This window comes from Onychomys torridus, chromosome 21, assembly GCF_903995425.1.
Source record: "Onychomys torridus chromosome 21, mOncTor1.1, whole genome shotgun sequence".
Taxonomy (NCBI): domain Eukaryota; kingdom Metazoa; phylum Chordata; class Mammalia; order Rodentia; family Cricetidae; genus Onychomys; species Onychomys torridus.
Window position 1 is genome coordinate 38,802,866 of NC_050463.1, and position 9,571 is coordinate 38,812,436.

The 9,571-nt window shown below is 42.1% G+C and overlaps 1 protein-coding gene across 1 annotated transcript in view; it reads right to left on the bottom strand.

The window, feature by feature from the left end:
• The window catches only part of Ldah (lipid droplet associated hydrolase), a 67,070-nt gene extending 60,432 nt beyond the window's left edge, over positions 1-6,638 (bottom strand). Inside the window, exon 1 of the mRNA XM_036171182.1 lies at positions 6,586-6,638. The gene's annotated coding sequence lies outside the window, so the exon portion shown is untranslated. The remainder of the gene's footprint in view (positions 1-6,585) is intronic.
• Between the last annotated feature and the right edge of the window lie 2,933 nt (positions 6,639-9,571).

Here is a 9,571-nt window from a genome sequence, read left to right on the forward strand (position 1 = left end):
ATATAATTTTGCATAAATGGGCAAAACAGAGAACCACCATTTGATCAGTATAAATTTTAGAAGATGAAAACTACATCTTCATTATACTTATTATAAGATTTATAATGTACATATGTACACCATTTCTATTGTATGAAATCAATGAGAACAGTAAGGCTGAAATGCTGAACAAAAGTATTCAAAGTAGATTTGTATGTGTATTTTATTCAGCTTTACATCCAAATGTCTGCTATGTATTTTAGCTACTCAGAATCCCTACAATCATGTAGGAACTGGTAGTGATAACATCTAAAAAGCTTGAGGTAGACTGTCCCAAGAGTTTTCAATCATATTAAACATGAAACAGACAGGACAGGAGGTTTTCAGATTTCCCCTTTTTCTTTTGGTATGTGTGTATGTCCTCACCTGTAGTGTGCATGCATGGAGGTCAGAGGTCAACTTTAGGTACCTTTGTCTACTGCTCTCAGGAACCTTCATTTTCTCAGACAGGGTCTCTCTGAAGTGACTGGCTGTCCAGCAAGCTTCCAGGACTCCTATGTCAGGTCCCCTCCCAATCTCCCTGTGCTGGGGTCACAGCAGAGCTCTTACGTGAGTCTCAGGATCCAAACTCAGGTCCTTCTGTTCGCACAAGAGATGTCTTACCCACTGAGCTGTCCTCCAGTCTGCAAGAGTTCAATTACTAACTATATCTAATAATAACTTGTATCCTTACTACACACATCAGGTGTCTAGGAAGCTTCTAGAACATCCTCAAAAGCCAATCTTCCTGTGAGTCATCAAACATGCACACTTGTTGTCTCTCCACGAAACACGGCAGAACATACACTCTGTGTGTCTGATTCTTGAACGGAAACTGATTCCTATGCTTCCTGGGTAACAGTGTTTCACCCACCTGTGAAATATTTAGCAACTGGACATGCACAGATGGACTTTGAAAGGTTCGTGGCAGACACACAAAGTTTGTACTTCATATGGGAAGACAGTATGAGAAGGAAATATGAAAAATAGCAGAAGCTCTACTTCAAATACTAGCATGCTGGTTATCTCTTGTGTTAAACCACAGAGCTGAGACTGGCAGTTGGTTTTGATGAGGTTCTTTGAGTGGTGCTAGGGATTAAACCCAGAGCCTTGTATGTGCTGGGCAAGTGGTCTACTACTTAGCAATATTACCAGCCAGTTGAGATTCATCTTTAAGTCTAAAATGTGGTGAATCTGATTTGCAATAGCAGACCAGCTTGCTTCCAAACAATCTTCCACTGATGAAAATTAGAGAAGCCAGGGAAAAGCGTTTCTGCCTGTTTAAAAAAAATACCAGTAACTACTAAAAGAACTGTCCAAGAATGTGTAACAAATTTGTACAACAGGAAAAACAAAATGTGATAGATGAGTGAGTACAAAGCAGAGAACAGATTTAAAAATATAACATCAAAAATATGGGATACAGAGCCTGCCCGCAGACCTTCTCTGCTCTCTCTGTTCCCCCAGACCCAATCCCTCAGACTCACCCCTAACACTACAACAGACACCAGCTGCAGCCTCCCTTTCCCCTGCCCTCATCTCCTAAGGATCCCACAGACCATTCTCCTGGCTTCTCTTCCCAGTCTCATTGCTCTATCCCAGCCCCCAACTCAAGCAGATGTCCCCTGCTCAACTGAAAGTCAAGCCTGCTGGAAATCCAGGCGGGCTGCCCACAGACCTTCTCTACTTCTCTGTTCCCCCAGACCTAATCCCTCAGGCTCCTCCGTAGCTCTGCAGTTGCTCATGTCTCCTATGGATCCCAGGCACCGGTCCCTTCCCACTTCCTTCCCCCAACTCATTGCTTAATTCCAGCCTCCAACACCAGCAGGCATTCCCCAGCTGAGCAGGACAGGAAAACAGGTAACACACAGCCATCACACACTCTGAAAATCCAGAGAGGAAACAAAAACCCAGGAGCAAAATACCCACCCAACAAAGAAAAACCCAGAAACTTGGGTAACTCTAACCAAGCAAGTGAAAGACTTGTATGATAAAAACTTCAAGTCTTACTGGGTATAGTGGAGCACACCTTTAATCCCAGCACTTGGGAGGCTAGGACAGGCAGATCTATCTGAGTTTGAAGCCAACCTGGCCTACAAATCAAGTTCCAGGACAGCCAGGGCTACACAGAGAAACCCTGTCTTGAAAAAAAAAAAAAAAAAAGTCTTTGAAGAAAGAAATTGAAGAAGATATTAGAAGATGGAAATATCTCCCATGCTCAATGGATTGGTAGGATTCACACAGTAAAAATGGCCATCGTACCACAAGCAATCTACAGGTTCAATGCAATCCCCATGAAAATTCCAACACAATTCTTTACAGATCTTAAAAAGACAACTCTTAACTTCATATAGAAAACAAAAACAAAAAACAAAAAAACAAAACAACCAAAACAATGCTGAACAATAAAGGAACTGCTGGAGGTAGCACTCTCTCTGATTTCAAATTGTACCACAGAGCTATAGTAATAAAAAAAACTGCATGGGATTAGCATAAAAACAGACACGTTGCTCAATGATATCAAATATAAGACCCAGACATAAATCATTACACCTACAGTCATTTGATTTTTGATAAAGAAGCCAGAAATACACAATTGGAAAAAAGAAAGCATCTTCAACAAATGGTATTGGTCAAACTGGATGTCTGCATGTAGAAGACAAGAAAAAGGAAAATGTGAGGGGGAAAAATCCAGCTATATCGGGACAGAAGTAAGGAAAAGATGGTCTTTCAGACAAACAACATATGCCAACTAGATATCAATATGGAAAATGAATGAACCATAACACGGAGTGCCACATGTAGGTTAAGATCAAAAGACAACATCAGAGGCTCATGTTTCCATTACAACATATCTCCTGACCTTTGGACAGTCAAAGGTTACCTAAACAAGTTATAGTACGCTTTCACCATAAAGGATAAGAGTTTTAGCATGCATCCTTTAGATGATATCAATACACACTGACAGTGCCAGTATACTCAGGAAATAGAGTAAGAGAAGATGCGCACATGTGTGTTCAGTTTTCTGGTTATAAGACTGTTGTTAGGGTATTCTTCAAGAACAGGTTTGAATCTCAAATGCTACTCATGTGTCATTACGCGCGCGTGCGTGCGTGCGTGCGTGCATATGTGTGTGTGTGTGTGTGTGTGTGTGTGTGTGTGTGTGTACGTACAGGTTTACAGTGATCTCCCATTCTGTGATTTTCTTTTCATTCTCTTAATCTCTCAGTATACTATCTATCTGAACATATAATTACTTTTTAGTAGGGACAGGGGTTGAACCCAGGACACTGCATATGTTAAGTGCTTGCTGTATCACTGAGAGTACATCTTCAGTCCATATTTTTTATAAAACCTGTGTGTAGTAGCTATACACACAAAACAGATTTCCTCAATGCACAGATTCAGAATATGCAAAGAACATCTACAAATCAGTAAGATGGAGACAACACAATTAAAATACAGGCAAAACATCAGAAGGGTGCTTTATAAAAAGAGAATGGCTCAAAACAAATGGCTAATAACCATAAAGGCTTTCTAGAAGACTCAAAGAATACCAATATGGAAAGTATTGTTTGGGTATGTGGGTGCACGCCCAGAATCCTAGAATTTGGGAGGCTGAGGCAGGAATGGGGTGAGTCTGAGACCAGTCAGGGCTATATGATACATAATTGTCTAAAACACACACACACCACCACCACCACCAAAAACAAAAACAAAAACCCAGGTGCTGTGGCTCATGCCTATTCTCCTAGCACTAGGAGGTAGAGGCAAGATTGTGGTGGGTATTGTGTTCCCTGAAATATTGTGTGTTCCCCAAAATAAACATATCTGGGGTCAGAGAACAGACAGCCACTAGAACAAAGCCAAAAATGGTGGCTAGAAAATGGGTCAGAGCAAGCCATAACAGAAGTTGGGCGGTGGTAGCACACACCTTTAACCCCAGCACTTGGGAGGCAGAGCCAGGTGGATCTCTGTGTGTTCAAGGCCACTTTAGAAACAGCTAAGCAGGGTGACCCACGCCTTTAGTCCCAGAAACCCAACCTTTAATCCCAGGGAGTGGGGGCAGAAAGAGAAAGGTATATAAGGCGTGAGGACCAGGAACTAAAGGAGTAAAGCATGTAGTTAGTTAAGCATTTGGTTGGTTAAGCGTTCAGGCTTTGGAGCAACACAGTTCAGCTGAGATTCATGTGGAGGAGGACTCAGAAGCTTCCAGGCTGAGGAAACAGGATCACCTGAGGAACTAGCAAGGTGAGATAGCTGTGGCTTGTTCTGCTTCTCTGATCTTCCAGCATTCACCCCAATAACCTGCCTCGGGCTTGATTTTATTAACAAGTACCTTTAAGATTCATGCTACACAAGATCAGGAATTTAAGGTCAGCCTGGATTACAGAAAAAGACCTGGTCTCAAAAAAAAAAAAAAAAAAAAAACCTCTACAAAGTATAATGCTGATCACAGGGGACAGATTTGCAGAAACACACACACACACACACACACACACACACACACACACACACACACACATATTTAGATCAGGGCTGGGATTCTCCTACTCCAGACCATGAAGACCTTGAATATCAGGTTAATGAGTTAGGGGAAACCAGTTAATTCCAGACCGTATCTTGCAAGAGACATGTACTGACAGTTGTTACAGTTTAAAAAAACAAACTTTGCAGGAAATACAGGGCACCCCATTTATTCTTGCCAAATGGCACACCCCTAAAACTTAATGCCTTTAGACAACATTTTATATCCTCACAGATTATGTGAGTTAGGAACTTTAAAAGGGTAGAGCAAAGTCAATCTCGGTCCAATCCCAAGCAGGTTAGCTAAAAAAAAAAAAACAACTGGCTTTGACTTGTTCCCTGGGATAGGAGTCATCAAGGAAGTAACTTCATAGCTAAGCCTGACAATGGGAACTCCAGAACAAAAATAGGCTGTTCTTTTGAGGACCTGAACACATTATCCCTATGCTTTCCACATGGTTTATTTTGATAGGGTTTGGCAGTGCAGGTAAGCTGACTTTCAAACCCAAGTGTCTCCTGAGGATGAGATTAAAGTCTCACCTCTTAGGACCTCACCTCATCAGTCATGTAGCATTAGTTCACAACCCACTGATAAACATTGTGAACCTTTAAGAGACAAGTATACCATACCACATTTCAGAAAGTGATCTGACATTTTGCCAATGATGACCATACCAGTCTCTCCTAACTTATAACATCCCAATTTCTTCCTCAAAGTAGTTTGGGAAAATGTTGAAGACATCGGGAACATAATAGTTTCCAAAATGAGAAAGGACTTGATTAAAATATTCTTACCAGAAAACAGCAAACCATCACAAAAATGTGAGTGCATACTAAAGTTTAGAAGCTACCAAAAGAATGCTATATAAGAAACAAGAGCAAGGAGATTTAAAAAGTAACAATTAACTTACATGGTGGGATCAACCAGAGTGGAACCGACAAGAACCAGATCAGAGAACTTGGATAGAGTCACAGAATTTACAAACTTGCATTAGTGGGAAATAGTCTAAAAACTCAGCAGTGGCCCGGGGACTGCTACTACAATGACAATCTAAAACTCACACCATCGGAGTTCCAGAGGAGAAAACGCGGGGCGGAAAGAGACATTCAAGGAAACAGATTCTGAGAACTTCCCAAATTTGAGAAGGACATAAATCCACAGATTCAAGAAGCTGAGCAAACCTCAAGCTGGAGAAATCTACAGAAATACAAGGCATGCCAAAGATGCATTTTGAAATACTAAAAACAAAGAAAAAAATCTTAAGATCAATCGGAGAGCAACAACACATTATCTACGATGGTGAACGTAATTCTCAGTTGGATTTCTCAGGAGAAACTGCGAGAGACAGAAAGGCTTTTCAACTTTAGATGGAAAACAAGAAAGCATTCAACAGACACCAAACACACCCGCTTATGGTTTAAAGTTTTGTTTTAAACAAACCGTTGTGACTAAGGACTAGAGATCTCTCTACTTTCCGGGTCTGTTTGGTTGCATCCCCCACCCCAGCTATAAGGACGTGCTTTTCAAACTAAAAGGGCAGAGAAGGGGGGGGGGGGTTCAAATGGCATACTGTAAGTTCTCCCACTGTTGAGCATACAGGACAGAGAGCAGACGGTCAGTAATAACCTGAATGAGAAAAAAATTAATCAGTGAGTCATGAAGTAGTGTCTCAACCTGTATTCTGAGCTGTGAGGGGAGAAAAAACAAACAAACAAACAAAAAACCGCCAAAGGTGAAAGTTTGCAACTAAGGCATGAAAAGCAGTGTGGACCTCAGATGTGTGGGCAGCCCCAGAACAGACTCTGACTCATTTCTAGCGGACTGGCTAACAAGGCTCAGGTTGGTTCATCCTTTCTCAGAGAACCTCTGGCGACCTTGCCGCAGGTAGGATGCTCCTAGTACCAAAGGGTTCCGTGTAGTTCAGCTCAGCGGCTCTGCACCCGGGGTGATGGCAGCTCCGTTATCCTGGCACCGCCAGGCGCAGCACGCCTGCCTATCCTCAGGCAAAACCACCCACAGGGCAGTCTGCAGCAGCTTACCTGTCCACCTACAGGGTTGCTCACAGAAGTCCTGGCAAAAACCGGAAGTCCCCGCCCGGTCGTGACGCCATAGCACAGCGCCGCACCGCGCCGCTCCAGGAAGTTGGCACTCTTAGAATGCTTTCCGAGCAAACATAACGAGTGTGAGAGTTTTGATGGCAGCTTGGTAGCGAGATCGCTGGGAGCACATAGAGCGTTTCCCTTATTTCATTCGAATTTTACACGCTTTCTGTTCTTTGTGGTTTTTGATTATTTCGTTTTTCCTTTCCTCCCACGTCCTTGCATTTGTTCTCTGCATATGTGTCGTCCCCCGCTCCCCCCCCCCCATTTCCTTTCTTCCATCCACAGTTGCTTTTCTTCCCTTCTTCATGAACACAGGAAAGTTGACTCGCAGTTAACCTCAGCGTTAGTATTCCACATCACATATTCTGCACTTTGGGATAATGCGACTGTTCCAGAGGTATATTCAGCTTACTGCCAACTTCAAGATTGAATCCTGGGCACTTGGTACATTGTAGGTGATCAGTGTATTTCTGTCCTAAAAAGTACTGCAGCGGATATGGCATTCTTATATCCAGAAGCAGCAGCATGGAACTTAGAAAAATCGCAGTAATTATCACCCACACAAAGAAACGAAGCTTTGCTCTTGTATTCAGTAACTCAGCGATGGCGCGACCATCCAGCCAGCTGTGGAATGCAAACCGCTAGACTTCATTACTCTTCCTTGTCAGTTCTACTTTCCGTATCGGATAGGTATCATTTAATGACTATAGAAAAAGCCATTCACTGTGCTAAGAGTTTTTCCTGAACTAATTTTAAATCCTCATGGCAGTTCAGTGAGGTCAGTATTAAAAGTGATCATTGAAGTCTGGAGACATAAATACATAGAGTAAGTGATTATGTTACAGTGACATTATGGGATATGTTCAAGGTGGTGTCCCTCATGCACACAGTTTTATGTGTGTAAATTTCCCACCACTAATGCTATAAAACTATATTTATATGATGCCACAATTCACCTATCTCTCCAACAACAGTATACGTCCCAATGTCAATGCAAAATGGAAGTGGAATCTTAAAAACAACTGGAAGCCGAGGTATGGGATTCTCTCCATCTCCTGACTTCAGATCTCTCTAGATATCTGTCCCATCCTTCTTTCATCCACAGGCTGTGTGACAGAATGTGTTAACACAGTCATGTAACATCTCTTTTAATTCTTGCACATGCATTTGTAATACATTACTTCAATTGATTTATGATTCTGATTTCACTGAACCTGTGCCAGAAATAACTAAAAGTTCAGTCTTTAAGTAACAACAATCTTTCCAGACCTTATAGATACTCGAGGTTATTTCCATTCACCCCACAGTGTAAAATGAGGTGTGGAGAAACTAAGTAACTTCTCAAAGTCATCTGGGAGAGCTAGGCTCAGGTTGCTGGCAGCAACTTCTCAACTGTTCCTCATGTCTATGCTGGACCTTCTGCTTCGGGGCTATACATGCTTTCACTAATTAAGTTGTCATGTGTGTGTGTGTGTGTGTGTGTGTGTGTGTGTGTGTGTGTGTGTGTTGGAGCTGAGGATTGAACCTAGGGCCTTGAGCTTGCTAGGCAAGCACTCTACCACTGAGCTAAATCCCCAGCCCCTGGATATCTTCTCTTTGTGTCCTTCCTTCACAGCTTTGCAATCCCACACAATCCCCACCATGGTGGTGTACCTCACCACAGGCAGAAGAAATGGACTGAACTCTCCCAATTGGTAAGCCATAAGTTTGTTGTTTTTTGTTTGTTTTGAGGCAAGGTCTGTCTACATAGCACTGGCTGTCCTAGAACTCACTATGCACATCAGTTGGCCCCGAACTCAGAGGTCCATCTGCCTCTGCCTCTCAGGTGCTGGGATTAAAGAAAGGCATGCACCATCGTGCCCAGCCAAAATAAGTATTTCATCCTTTAAATTTCTTTTAGGTGTTTTGTCACAGTGATGAAAAGTGACTGACACAATCTGTATACCTCTTTCTTTTTTCTATGCTTTTCTTTTTTCACATTGGTTTCCAGTTCCTATTAACATGAGGTTTCCCTGTAAATTGTCCTTCTACAATCTTTAAATGTTAAAATCCATGTGCATTTTTCACTTATTTGAAGGCTTGGAGAATTTTGAAATGACTTTCTATGCATTATCTTTATTTGTACTTCTTGAATTTTCGTGTAAGAATCCCCTGGATTTGTTATGACAAATGATTATGTAGTAGTTCTCAGATGGAGCCTAGAATTTACATTTTAAGCAAGTCACCATGTGCTGCTGCTTCTGGTGAGTGTTAGGCGACATTCTGAGTGACTTTTCTCTCTATAATAATAATAGAGAAAATTCCTAGGGGTAAGGTGATAATCTTCATTTATATTAGTAGGCATATGAAAATATTGGTAAATATTACGTCTTGTAATGTATGTCCTACACCAGATGTTTCATAATATTTCTGGGGAAATCGATCTGTACTGCATCATTTATCACAATATGTTAGATACTGTTCTGAGTGCCAAGAACGAGAGAGAAAGCTCTTCATTCTCTTGGGGGCAAACAGGTAAACATGTGATGATATAAGAAAAATTAGGTGTGACCACTAGAAAAGCATGGAATCTCAGTCCTGGTGATCCAGTGAAAGATATTTCCAGATTCCTCCTCATCCTCGGGCTTCTTTAGTCTGGCCACCTTGTATCTTCAGCACTCTCTAATAGGAAATCACAACATGTCCACATGGTTGGGCTTGCCCGGCGGACCGCCTAGTTATTTCCAGTTCAAAATAGCCATTCCCAGGTCAGAACATCTTGGTGACTAGGACTCCGTGGCTTTGCATGGCAGCGAAAAGCGCGCATGCGTGGAGTAGCCACATGCGGTCCTGTACACATGTGTGGCCCACTCTTTAAAAAGCTGGCGCCATTTTGCACAGGTCTCTCTTCTCTCTCTCCTCTTCTCACTCATGTGTGCGTTTC